The sequence below is a fragment of the Macaca mulatta genome, chromosome 12 (assembly GCF_049350105.2).
Source record: "Macaca mulatta isolate MMU2019108-1 chromosome 12, T2T-MMU8v2.0, whole genome shotgun sequence".
In the NCBI taxonomy this organism is placed as follows: Eukaryota; Metazoa; Chordata; class Mammalia; order Primates; family Cercopithecidae; genus Macaca; species Macaca mulatta.
In genome coordinates, this window is record NC_133417.1 from 102,111,291 (window position 1) to 102,124,031 (window position 12,741).

Consider the following 12,741-nt stretch of genomic DNA (forward strand, 5'->3'; position numbering starts at 1 on the left):
ATGAAATTTGTGAAGTAAATGCTCATGTATCCACACAGATGAATCTGGAACATATAATGTTGAGTGAGGAAAAGCAAGTTACAGACCATACGAACTGTTCACATATGTAACGTTTTTAAAGATACACAACACTGTCTAATGTTCTAGCATTTATGTATACACATGCACATAAAGGTACTAATAAAATTAGAGTATATAAAGACAAGGATAAAACTTCAGGACAGTGGTTCCCCCGCGGGAACCACTGGTAGGAAGGGAGGTAGGGAGGGAGGTGATGTAGGGAGGGAGGTAGGGAGGTAGGGAGGGAGGTGATGGGTCAGGGAGATTAAAAGAGGCTTCAGCTCTGTTCATGCGTTCCTAGCCAGTGCTGGCACCACTGTAGATGCAGGTGACTCAACTGTGAGCAAAGCCATGATGGGCTCATGGAGCTGAACAGTTAGTGGAGGAAGACAGAAGACAAACAAATAAATTCACTGCATATGTCAGGTGGTGAAAAGTGCTAGGAAGGAGAAGTTAGAGGTTGATTAAGGGTTGCTAAGGTGTCCCAGATAAGGAGGCATTCATGCAAAAACATGAATGAAAATGAGCCTATATTTATATATGGACAAACCTTTAAATCTATAAAATTTTATGATGGTTCTTTTAAAGTAAATATGGCAGAGTGTTAACATTTATTCTTAGTGGTGGGCTTCTTGTTGTTTTTTGAAAGTTTGAAAATTTTCATAATAAAAAAAGATTTTTTTAAACCCACTGCCTATTACTGAAAGATGAGGAGGCAGGATGTCAAACATCTCTGGATCTTTTCCAAATGGAGTATCTTGAGCCTGTGACTGGAGGTCCTATTTATTTAAGTGTTCTTACATATTGGGACCTCCTGAGAAAAGCCGGTAATGGGCAATACTGCCCAACCATTAGGTTATGCATGCTTGTTTGCCTATCTATCCATCTTTGCTTCCCAAATAAAATGCACGCCTGCTCAAACAGAGAGTGTCCCCTGTTTGAAAGAGACAAGGTCAGAAGATGAAGAGTCAATCGTGCATGTGTGTTTTCAATAGGAGAAAAGGCATATATGAAAAGCAAGTGAGGATGCAAGGTATAACTCAACATGAAGCACTGATGACAAAAGACAGACACTGGAGGGAAAAACACACAGTGTCGGTACCACTGAGCTGAAGAGCCACCATTTAGTATGTACTACAGTGTCGCCCTTCTCCTTCCCTCCCCCAAAGAAAGGGATATGGTAACATGTTCTGTTCCCAGGTGCTCAGCAAAGCAGAAAAAAGTCGCAGCAATGTGATTCCCTCAATGCTTTTTGGAGTTAACATAAATTGGCCAAGAAAGTATACAACGAAGTATTCAGGGTGTCTGCTCTAGTGCTACATCTATAAGAAGTATTTTTAAAATATTTGGTGAATGAATGGATCTGAGGTTATTCATGACAGTATTACATAAATAATATATATTTTTGTACTCAGAGCATTTCCTAGGTCACAAAAGGCTATTACATACCATGGTAGAGATTGCTGTTTTGCCTCAGCATCTCTCTTGCTTTCATAATAGGAACCCTGATTTTTAGGTTCCTAAACGTACATCAGCACCTGATGCAGTTCCGGACAATATATAAGCAATTGTGTCCTTAGTGGAAGTATCCTTAAAGAGGGAGGGCATACCCTTCTTCTGCCTTCCTCCTTCCCACTAATTGGAATTTGGATGTGATGGCTGGAGCTCAAGTGGCCATTTTGAGCAAGGAGATAGAAGCCATCCACCAAGGATGGCAGCACAAAAAGAAACAAAGATTGGCGGCCGGGCGCGGTGGCTCAAGCCTGTAATCCCAGCACTTTGGGAGGCCGAGACGGGCGGATCACGAGGTCAGGAGATCGAGAGACGATCCCGGCTAACACGGTGAAACCCCGTCTCTACTAAAAAATACAAAAAAAAAAAAAATAGCCGGGCGAGGTGGCGGGCGCCTGTAGTCCCAGCTACTCGGGAGGCTGAGGCAGGAGAATGGCGTAAACCCGGGAGGCGGAGCTTGCAGTGAGCTGAGATCCGGCCACTGCACTCCAGCCTGGGTGACAGAGCAAGACTCCGTCTCAAAAAAAAAAAAAAAAAAAGATTGGGCTGTGACACCATGGAGTGTCATGCTAGTCCTGGACAGCCTATCTCTGAACTTGCACATGGGAAATAAATAAACTTCTATCTTATTCAAAACTTCTAAATTTTAGTAAACTACATGTCTACTGAAAACTACTATTTTGCTGTTTTTGCTGTTTCTCTGTGGAATGAAGCCAAATCTAACCCTAACTGATATACATCATCTCATCTCCCTAACCACACCTTATAAAGTTTATTATGATGCCCACATTATAGAACTGAGGCCAGAGGAGGCTAACTGGCTTCCTCAAGGACCCATAGAACCCAAGACTTCTATCTTCAAGCCAAGCCCAGTGCTCTTTTCTCTACACTTATAGTTGTATTTTGGTGTGACTGATATGGATTATCTACCAATAAATGAAATATATCATGTGGGGACATAGCAGCTTGGCTGTAAAGGAATTATATCAGAAACTCTGGACATGAGCATGTAGGAGTAGGGAAAACCAGAAAGAGGTTTAGAAAGCGGAACTGAGAGATTAGGAAAAGACAGCCTGTGTTATATGCAGAAAGACTTGAGAGAATACAAAGTGAGAAACGCATTTATACTATCCTACACTGCCAGAAGTAGCCTTTTGAGAAGACAGTTGGCAAGTGACCTGGTTATAACCAGCTATGCAACCTCCTGGTAAAAAAATCTTACCTACCTCTCCAAACCCCTAGGCTTCTTACCCTAAATGAATAACATATACACATTTCAGGTCTTTTAAAGTCAGTGTTTCAAGGGTATAATAATAATAATAATATATCTATAAACTTACAGTTGGAAGGCCCTCTGGCTGTCATAATCATATAGTTATTTAACATTTGAAACCAAAAGCAATAGGTCCTTGGTAAAAATCAGGGCCGGCACAATTAGTTGATCTAAAATATACTTTATATCCTTTTCATTTAAACATGTCTTTTAAGAATAATCTGGGTATGTGGTTACCTCTGCCCATTCGCTTTTAAAACATAAGAGTTATTACTTTTCCAAAAAGCTTCTTAAAATTTTTCCGATTACATTTTTTCATTGTAAAAGGAATTAGAAAGTAAAAGGTATCTGAAAAGTTTTAATTGATTTTTAGCTTGAGCAAAACTAATAATCCATTTCCCATAATTTATTACATAAAATGTGATGATGGTAGAAGAAAAGAATTCTACTAAGATGGCAACAGGTCCCACCAACACCACTTCCTCAGGGTCCAGCTAATCCCATGAGAAGAGCCCTTGCAATATGTAAAAGGTGGGAGCGCCATTATGCTTGTCACCATGAGTAATAAGTACCATACCACTGAAATGTACTCTACACTTATTCAGACTGACAAATACAATGAGCACATTTTAAAAGTCAAATCTTTATAGTAAATAAAGCAATTTGGGAAGCTAGTTTGTTTGCTTTCTTGTGAGTGTGTGTGTGTTTGTGTGTGTGTATGTTTATATAAATTTTTTACCATTTCTAAATATAATACAAGGTCAGTGTAAAAAACTTTAATAAGTTTTTTAATAAGTTTAATAAGTTTTAATAATACATAAAGAAATAAAGAAAAAGGCAAAAATCCCACCACCCAGATTCAACTATAATTAATGTTTTGGAGAATATTCTTCTAGATCTCTTCTTCTATACCTACAAATACACATGATATGTGCTGTTTAACAACTGTTTCACTCAAAAATATATCTCAAAGATCTTACCTTTCAATAAATATATGTAATAAATACATATGCAGACAAATACAAAGCACCCTTTTTAAAGATAACATGATATAACCACACGTGGATGTTCTGCAATACGTTTAAGAAATAACTTATTGGTTGTTTGCAATTTCTTGTTATTATAAACCAGATAGCAACAAACATCTTTTTGTTAACCAATTATTTAGTTAACCAATTATTTCTTTTGGGGTGAATCCCCCACAGTTAGAATGTTGATGCATACTGCCAAACTGCCCTTCAAAGGGTAGTGCAAATTACTCTCCCCAAAAAGGCATCAGAGTGGTTGAGATCTGATTTTCATCTTTGCCAACTGGATGGGTCAAGAAGGACACCACACTGAGCACAGTGGCTCATGCGTATAATTCCAACACTTTCTTTGAGAGGCCAAAGCAGGAGGATAACTTGAGGCCAGAAGTTTGAGACAAGCCTGGGAAACACAGGCTTTTGTAGAGACCTTGTCTCTACAAAAAGTTAAAAAAATTAGCAGGGCATGGTGGCACACGCCTGTAGTCCCAGCTACTTGGGAGGCTGCGGCAGGAGGACTGCTTGAGCTCAGGAGTTCAAGGCTGCAGTGAGCTATGGTCATGCCACTGCACTCTAGCCTGGGAAACAGAGTGAAATCCTATCTCTAAAAAAAATTTTTTTAATTAAAATAAAAGAATGACACTATATCATTGTTTTATTTGAATCCTTAGATGCCATGTGAGGTTGAGAAAAAGCTAATACCCAAATAAAGAAATGGGCAAAGGACATGCAGAGGCCACTCACCAAAGAAAAAATGCAAATAGCCAAAAAATGTATTAGATGTTTATTGACAAAGGTAACCATCTTTTCCATTATTTTTATCTTTTCTATTATGCTTAGAAAGTCCTTCCCTATACCAAGATTGCAGAAATATTTTCCCCTTTTTATTTTCTAAATCTTGAATTTACCTTAGTATAAGAAATTAGGTAAGGATTCAGATTTACATATTTACATCTATCTGGCAGTTGTCTCAATACCATTTATTAAATAATCCATTCTAGCCCCAGTGATTTAAAATGCTTTCTTTGGCTGAGTGCAGTGGTTCATGCCTGTAATCCCAGAACTTTGGGAGGCTGAGGCACAAGGATCACTTGAGCTCAGGAGTTTGAGGCTACAGTGAGCTATAACCACACCATTGCACTCCAATCTGAGTGACAGAGGGAGACCCTGACTCTTAAAAAAAAAAAAAAAAAAAAAATCTTCCTTTGTCCTATACCAGACAAATGTCCATATATAGTTGCTTCTAATCCAGGACTTTCTAGTCTGTTCTACTACTTTGTCTATTCCTATGCTATTAACATACTGTTTTGATTGCTATCATTTTGTAATTTGTTTTAATATATTTTATAAAACCCTCCCCTCATCAACTTTCTTTTTCAAGAGTTTCCTAGCTAGTCTCACATGTTTATTCTTCTAGATAAAGTTTAGAATTACTTTGTCAAGTTTCCCCACTCAACTCCTACCACCAAATTGCCCTGAATTTATACATTAATTTCAAACAATTACCATCTTAAGTATTGTCTTCTTTCTACCTAATAATGTGCCTTATTTATTCACAATTACATCCTCCCCCCAAATGAATATCTAATGTGAAGAAAGGGCCATATCCTTTATGTTCACATGCTCAAGCTCAAGCTACTTACAAAGTATATTTTTAATTCTTAGATTTTTTCTTTGTACTATAAAAATGTCCAGTAATTGCAAAATAACACTAATGACATACACTTGAAATGTTTCTCCATAGCTCCAAAGCATCCATCTCTAGTGTGTGAGAGTACAAATCGTATACCATTATAAGATTTGTTTCTTTTTTGGAGGCTGAGTCTCTGGCCTCCATGGCCAGTGCTGGAGAGCTCAGGCCTCAAGCTGCTGAGCGTCCTCCATAGGATAATTAGTAATGATGCAAACCAGACCTGCCTTTGCACATTTTAAATGGCCGTGAAGCCACATCTCTGCAGCCTGCTCAGTGCTGCCTGGAGTTCATAAATCATTCTCTACAGGATACAGGTCAGGGCTTCCAAACTACAGCCCCACATCCTGGGCAGGGGTCCAACAAGGAGAGGTGGATGAGAGTGGATGGGGAGTGTGCCAGTATTGCCAGGCATGTGCTGAGAGATGGGCACCTACCCTCAAGACAAAAAGCACCATTCTCAGATCTGTGAAAAAACCATCAGCTTCCCTCCACCTCCCCCACCCCGGCCCCTAATCAGTGAGCCAGAAACAGTGTCAACGTTTAAAGAGCAGGCCACTGCTCTTCCCACAACACCGGGGCCCTTGGCTTCGCGACCATGGCATTTGCTTTCCAGATGCAGGTGGCCAGAGAAACCTTCATCACTGAATATTTGCTGATCTCATCCACAGTTAGCAAAACGGTGACCTGCAGGCTGGATTTAGCCCACAGATGTGTTTTCTTTGGCCTGCACATTGTTAGGTCATCTTTTGGAACCGACATTTAACAATTTAGAGATTTCCTGTATTTTCTCTTAAAAGTCTAAAAAGCCTGGGCCACACTGCGCCTGCATTCCTGCAGGGTGCTTAATGAGAGCTGAGTCATTCATCACTCATGGTCACCGTGCACTTCTATCATTTATGGGACCTGAGTGTGCCACCCCAACTCCCTGCAGCCTCCTTACTCCCAGTGGTTTCTGATTCAGGTCTCTTTAAAAGGTTCCCAAGTCTCTAAGCTGGCAAAACATCTCAGTCCTTCATCTTCATATCAAATTATTTATTAAAAAGAAAAAAATCAAGTAGGATATATGCAGGTGAGAAAAATACATAAAAATCTAGAAGTTTTTAAAGCTGGGCTAGTTTGTATTTCTAATGGTTAAGAGTATTGGACATAATATAATCAAGCAGAGAAAAACTTAGAGAAGATATTAAATTGATCATCCCAAGATCCTTGAGTGGAGCCATATTGAGTCCTTCTGGGTGGATTTTAAAAATAAACTCTATTTTAAAAGAAATAGTGCAACACTTCAACATACACATACACATGCATACACATTACAAGCTTACTACTGTTAGTGTGGCTTATTTCTTTGAAAAGTCCCCTCATCATATAGTGTCTTTCTTTTTTTCTCACTTGGCTCTTGAGATCCAAAAATTAATCCATCTGAATTAATTCTTGTAGTCAAGAATGGCAGCTTTAATAGGTTTCTCTCTTTTGTTTACTACATATTCCTTGCCAACATAAGCTTAGCTTGCACCTCAAGATTTATTCCATTGTATTCACAAAGCATCCCATTTTGGAACTGGAGAGAGTAAGCAAAATACACCAATCTACTTGGGTCAAATCCTGTTAGAGCAAATAATAAACCTTAACAGCTTTACAAAAAAAAATTTTGTATAAAATAGTTGGATTAAAATGATCAACTTCGGGACAACTCAACTGAAAAAAAAGACATTGTTGAAACTACCGAAAACAAAATAAAATGGAGCATGCACTGGATATTAAATGATATTGAGGTGTCATTGTTAATTCTATTTGGTATGATAATGTGTGTGTTTCTATTAATGATACTTTTTAAAGAAAAGAAATAAACATCATGGATTTGCTATCATGTAAGACTCACAACTCTTGGGACTATAGCCTTTCACAGTTGTAAGAGACTTCAAACATTACCTCGTCCAGGCGTGGAGAGGAAGTTTCAATTTACATGTACTTCAATTTCATAGTACTATCCTGAGAAGAAATTTTGGTCTCTAAGACTCAAAGGAAAAAAAGTGCCATGAACCATTAGCAATGTTGGTCAGGGTCACAAGATAGGAGAATGAGGCTATATGTGCTACCATAGTAGTCACCTTTCAAACCTCCAGTCTAGTGGTCTTTCAGGGAGCTTACTACTTGCCAGTTCGACTCACTGCTTTTCTAGACAGCTCTGTCTATTAAGTTAATTCTTATCTTTTGAGATAACATCTTATTTTCTATAGCTTACAACCACATGACATAATGACAAGTCTAGCCTAGTTCCATTTTAATTTGACAGTGTTAACTTAAACTATTTGGGGCCATTCTCTTGTTCTCTCCAAGTGTGAAACATCACCAGTTTCTTCAACCACTCTTCACATAGCATGGTTCCCTCCCCATCATCATCGTTCACACTGACAGGTGCCACTTTGTCTCTGTCCCTGTCCCAGTAGGACACAGTAAAAGTGTCTTCTTGACATCACATTGTCATAACATAATCCTCAAAATGCCTTTAGTGAATTCAAATTTTGGTTTATAAAATCTCTGCCTTCCAAATTTTGAAATCAGATGCTATTCTCCATCTTGAGCTCAGTTTGATTAGTCAGGCGGAGGCTTCTAAAACCTTTCTAGCTCTCTGCCAAATCTGGGTCGATTTAAAGATATTTCTCAGAGTGTACAATGATTATCCCATATTTCCAGGCCCTTGTATGCCACTAACCATAGATACCATAAAAAGACTCAGTGTGCCCCTCCTGACCCTTCCGTGGCTCCTCAAATCAATCTACAGATTTTCAATCTTACAAGGAGAATTTCCAGTCTTACAAATGAGGGAAAGGAACTAAACTAGATGCTTCCTCTATTTAACAATTTATCCTCATTGGGAGAAATGAACTATAAGCTACCACAAACTGGCTCAGCATAAGCAATAAAGTAGAGCTGAGTCATTCAGTCAAATGTGCTGCAAGGACTGGACTAGGCGATTGAGCAAATGAGAGTGAAGAAGATAGTGACCATGTCATCAAGCATATACAGTTTTCCTTCAGTATATGTAGGAGATTGTTTCCAGGACCCCCACATACACTACAATCTGCACATATTCAAGTCACTGGGTTTGGCCTGCAGATCCCAAATATATGAAAAGTCAGCCCTCCCTGTATGCAGGTTTCAGATCCCACGAATGTTGTCTTTTCAATCTGCCTTTGGTTGGAAAAAAAATCTGCATATAAGTGACCTGCCAAGTTCAAAGCTGTGTTGTTCAAGGGTCAGCTACAGTTTCAAGCAGTAGTCAACAGTGATTAACGCAGGACAAAATGCTGTTGGAGTTGAGGGTAGAAGTAGGTTTCTTTGGCTGGGTTGAGAAGGTGGTAGAGAAGACAGCAGAAAGGAAGTGAGAAGTGGGACAACTTAATGGAGGAAGTAGTAGGTATGGAAGGACAAATAGAATTGGAAGAGTGGAGAAGTGAGAAAAGTGTGAGAGAATAGAATAAATCCCAATGAATCAAGTCATGTGGTTAGTTGGGGCATAGGGTTTATAAATACTATTTGGGAAAATAAATTCTGAAAACACAGAGGCCAAGCTGAATGAGATGGCTTTCTATATCAGGATCAGCTAATGAATGGGTGATTTACACCAGAGAACATGTGATCCCCATCAAAAAACATGGAGAGATGAGGGCAGGGGAAGGTGAAAAACTCAGAACCTGGGACAGAAAAGAATAATTAAGTGAATAAATGGAGGAAAGAAAGAAAAGCAAGGGGTAAGAAGACAAATATGGTCTTCTAAGTAACAGGTGGCTCCTGCACTATTTATTTTCCTTCCTTGACATTTAAATGCATGGTTATCAGCCCCTTTTCACTTTTGAAATGCACCTCCAGGCTTAGCTCTCCAATCCTTATGTGTCCTCCATCTGTCTATGCCCATTCTTAACAACCAATTCTCCTAAACTACCTAATCCACCCCCAGCAAAAACAGTCACTATGACTCATCTGCAAAGGCACTGACAAAAGAAAAACACGACAAGAGGACATGCTGGATAAGAGTGTGGGGTCAAATGATCTCTGTACACACCTGAAGGAGGGGAAAGGGGGAGCTAAAGGGAGAGTCTAAAGAGGGATGAGCGGAACAAAAGGGCCCGTGGACCCCGAAAAGTGATAACATCAACCTAAGGAACTCAGGCCTTCTTTGTGTTCTTCATCCATCCATCCATCCATTCATTCATTCAGCCACTCTTGTGTTCATTTCTCTCCCTCCCTGCATCCCCTGCTTCTCTGCTGCCACATACCCAACAGCCCAAAAAGGCAAAGCAAATTCCTATGTATCTCTCAAGCCTCGAGTTACATATCACTTTATCAGGTCCTCATGATTAACCTTCTCCCTACGTAGCATCCCAGATTTTTTTTGGAAAATGCGTCACAGTGTGATTTCTCATTTGTTGACTACTCTGCTATGTTGTAAGCTCTATCATGGAAAGGGTGTCTTCTCACTGCTGTGTCCCTAGCACTGAGCACACAGTCTCAACTCAGCAAATAACTGTGGATGAATAAGACATCTCCCAGACAAGTAAGTGGCGTCACTAGAATTCCCTAGAATTCTCTGAGACCAAAAACTGGTGTGGCCAAGATTGCTAACTACTCAGTAAAATCCATGCTCTCTGACTCTTTGGGGGCACACAGATACACAAATTCTTCACCCTCCCTTATAGCTAGGTATGGCCGTGGCTAAATTCTGGTCCATGGAATATAAGCAGAAGTGATGTGTGCCAATTCCAAGCTGACCCGTAAAAATCCTTCCATGCTGGCCAGGTGCAGTGGCTCACACCTGTAATACCAGCACTTTGGGAGGCCGAGGCAGGCAGATCACCTGAGGTGAGGAGTTCAAGACCAGCCTGGCCAACATGGTGAAACCCTGTCTCTACTAAAATACAAAAATTAGCCGGGCATGATGGTGGGTGCTTGTAATCCCAACTACTCGGGAGGCTGAGACAGGAGAATCACTTGAACCTGGGAGATGGTGGTTGCAGTGAGCCGAGATCACACCACTGCACTCCAGCCTGGGTGGCTGAGTGAGACTCCGTCTAAAAAAAAAAAAAATACTTCCATGCTTTTCCTCCATGCTTTTTTTCCCTTTGGGGGGCAGGACTGCACACAACCCCTTTGGTGATCTTAAAGATCACGTGTTGCTACCTGGGATCCTGTTTGGAAAAGGACCACCCCTCTAATATGTTCATAAAGAGAACTAAACTTCATACATCATACATCCATCATACATTTAGGGGTCTATGTGTGACCGTAGTTAACCTATCTAATTCAGTGATAAATTATAGCTGAAGTTAAGCTCCCCTAACCTTCACCAGCCAGCAACTGTTTGTCACTTTCCCAAAAAGAAATAAAGGCCATTCAGGGGCCAGCACAATCTTTTCAGGTATGACAGAACAAAAGTTCCATCTGCTCATGATCATTAGGAAAAGATAATAACCATGCCTTGGGCTTCTGGGCTTGGGCCACAGCCACAAAACAGGCTGGGTGGATTCCGGTGATGTCAGAACACTGGAAAGGGAGCTTGCTTGCCTGGCCTCGTCTCAGAAGTACAGGTCACAACCCGCAGGCCCTGGACAAATGCCCAACTGCCTTCTCGAGTAGTTTGTCCCTGGCCTCATCTGTGCTTACCTTGCAAAAATGTCACAAACCATAGTCCTGTTGTGCTCAGTGCCAGCTGGGAAGACGCTGCCAAAAGCTTTTGCAAAAGCCACACCAACCTGCACTGCCATAGAACAATGGCTGCACCAAATGACTCGCCTTCTGAATAAAGCATTCAGCCAACCAGACAGAGATACCTTAGACATAATCTACCTCCCCGTGGCAAATCTCCTCTTACACTGAAGATGTAGTTGACTACTTCTATTTCTACTTAACACTAGAGACTAAGAGAACTCCTCTCCCTGGTGGATTTCAGTATTTCACAATTGAATTACATTAAGAGAATTAGTAGTATGTACTGTACATAACTGCTTGTTCAACTCAAGTCTAGGAAACTACTAAAAGGGTAAATCATTGACTAACTCTTTTTAGCTTTCTTTATTGAAGGTTGGTTTGTTTGTGTCAGGACCTTTCAGATACAGTGGTTCTTAATCTTTTGGGAGTCAGGTACCTTTTTAAGAACTTGATGAAATAGTTTGATCCATTTCACACAAAATATGTGTATACTGCACATATCTACCTCCTGTGAGTTCAGAGGGCACACACGATGCCTAGTTCACGCACTGATCCCAGACTCAGAGTCATGAACCTTTTAAGGGCAAGGGTCAGCAAACTTTCCCTAAAAAGCCAGATAGTAAATATCTTTGGCTTTGTGAGCCACATATAGTCTGTTTTACAACTACCCAATTCTGCTGTTGCAGTGCAAAAGTAGCCAGAGATAATACATAAATGAATGAGTATGGCTGTGTTCCAACAAAACTGTATTTATGAACATCAAATTTGAATTTCATGTCATTTTCATGTGTCACAAAATATTATTCTTCTCTTGATTTTTTTCTCAACACTTAAAAAACAAAAACCATTCTTAGCAGGAGGCCTGCAGAAAAAAATGTATGATGTACCATAGGTTGCCAACCACTGTTGCAGGGCATGGTTTCTAGGGGTTCATCACCTTGGGAAAAAAAAAAATTGCATCTCTATTATCACTGACTTCTAATTGGAATTTAGCACTTCCTTCCACTATGAATATAGGCCATAAAGCACAGTAGCAACATCAGTAGCTGTAATGCTGTCACCAGCAGAAATCACAGGTATGTTCATATTGCATTAGAGTTGTTGCAGACAACTCAAAATACTGATTATGCTCATCACTATTTTTAAATTATGCTCATTCTTAGATCTTCTGCTGTATCTGGTTATTTAATCAGATTTTTTTTTTTTTTGAGACAGGGTCTTACTCTGTCACCCAGGCTACAGAGCAGTGGCATGATCAAAGTTCACTGCAGCCTCAAACTCCTGGGCTCAGGCAATCCTCCCATGTGTGCCTCCTGTGTAGCTGGGATTACAGGTATACATCACTATGCCCAGCTAATTTTTCTTTCTTCTTCTTTTTTTTTTTTTTTTTTTTTGTAGAGACAGGGTTTCACCATGTTCCCAGGCTGGTCTCAAACTCCTGGGCTCAAGTGATCCGCCCATCTCAGCCTCCC

The 12,741-nt window shown here is 40.1% G+C and overlaps 1 protein-coding gene across 8 annotated transcripts in view; it reads right to left on the reverse strand.

The window, feature by feature from the left end:
- The window catches only part of ANKRD44 (ankyrin repeat domain 44), a 346,068-nt gene that overhangs the window by 208,627 nt on the left and 124,700 nt on the right, over window positions 1-12,741 (reverse strand). The gene's annotated exons all lie outside the window — the stretch shown is intronic.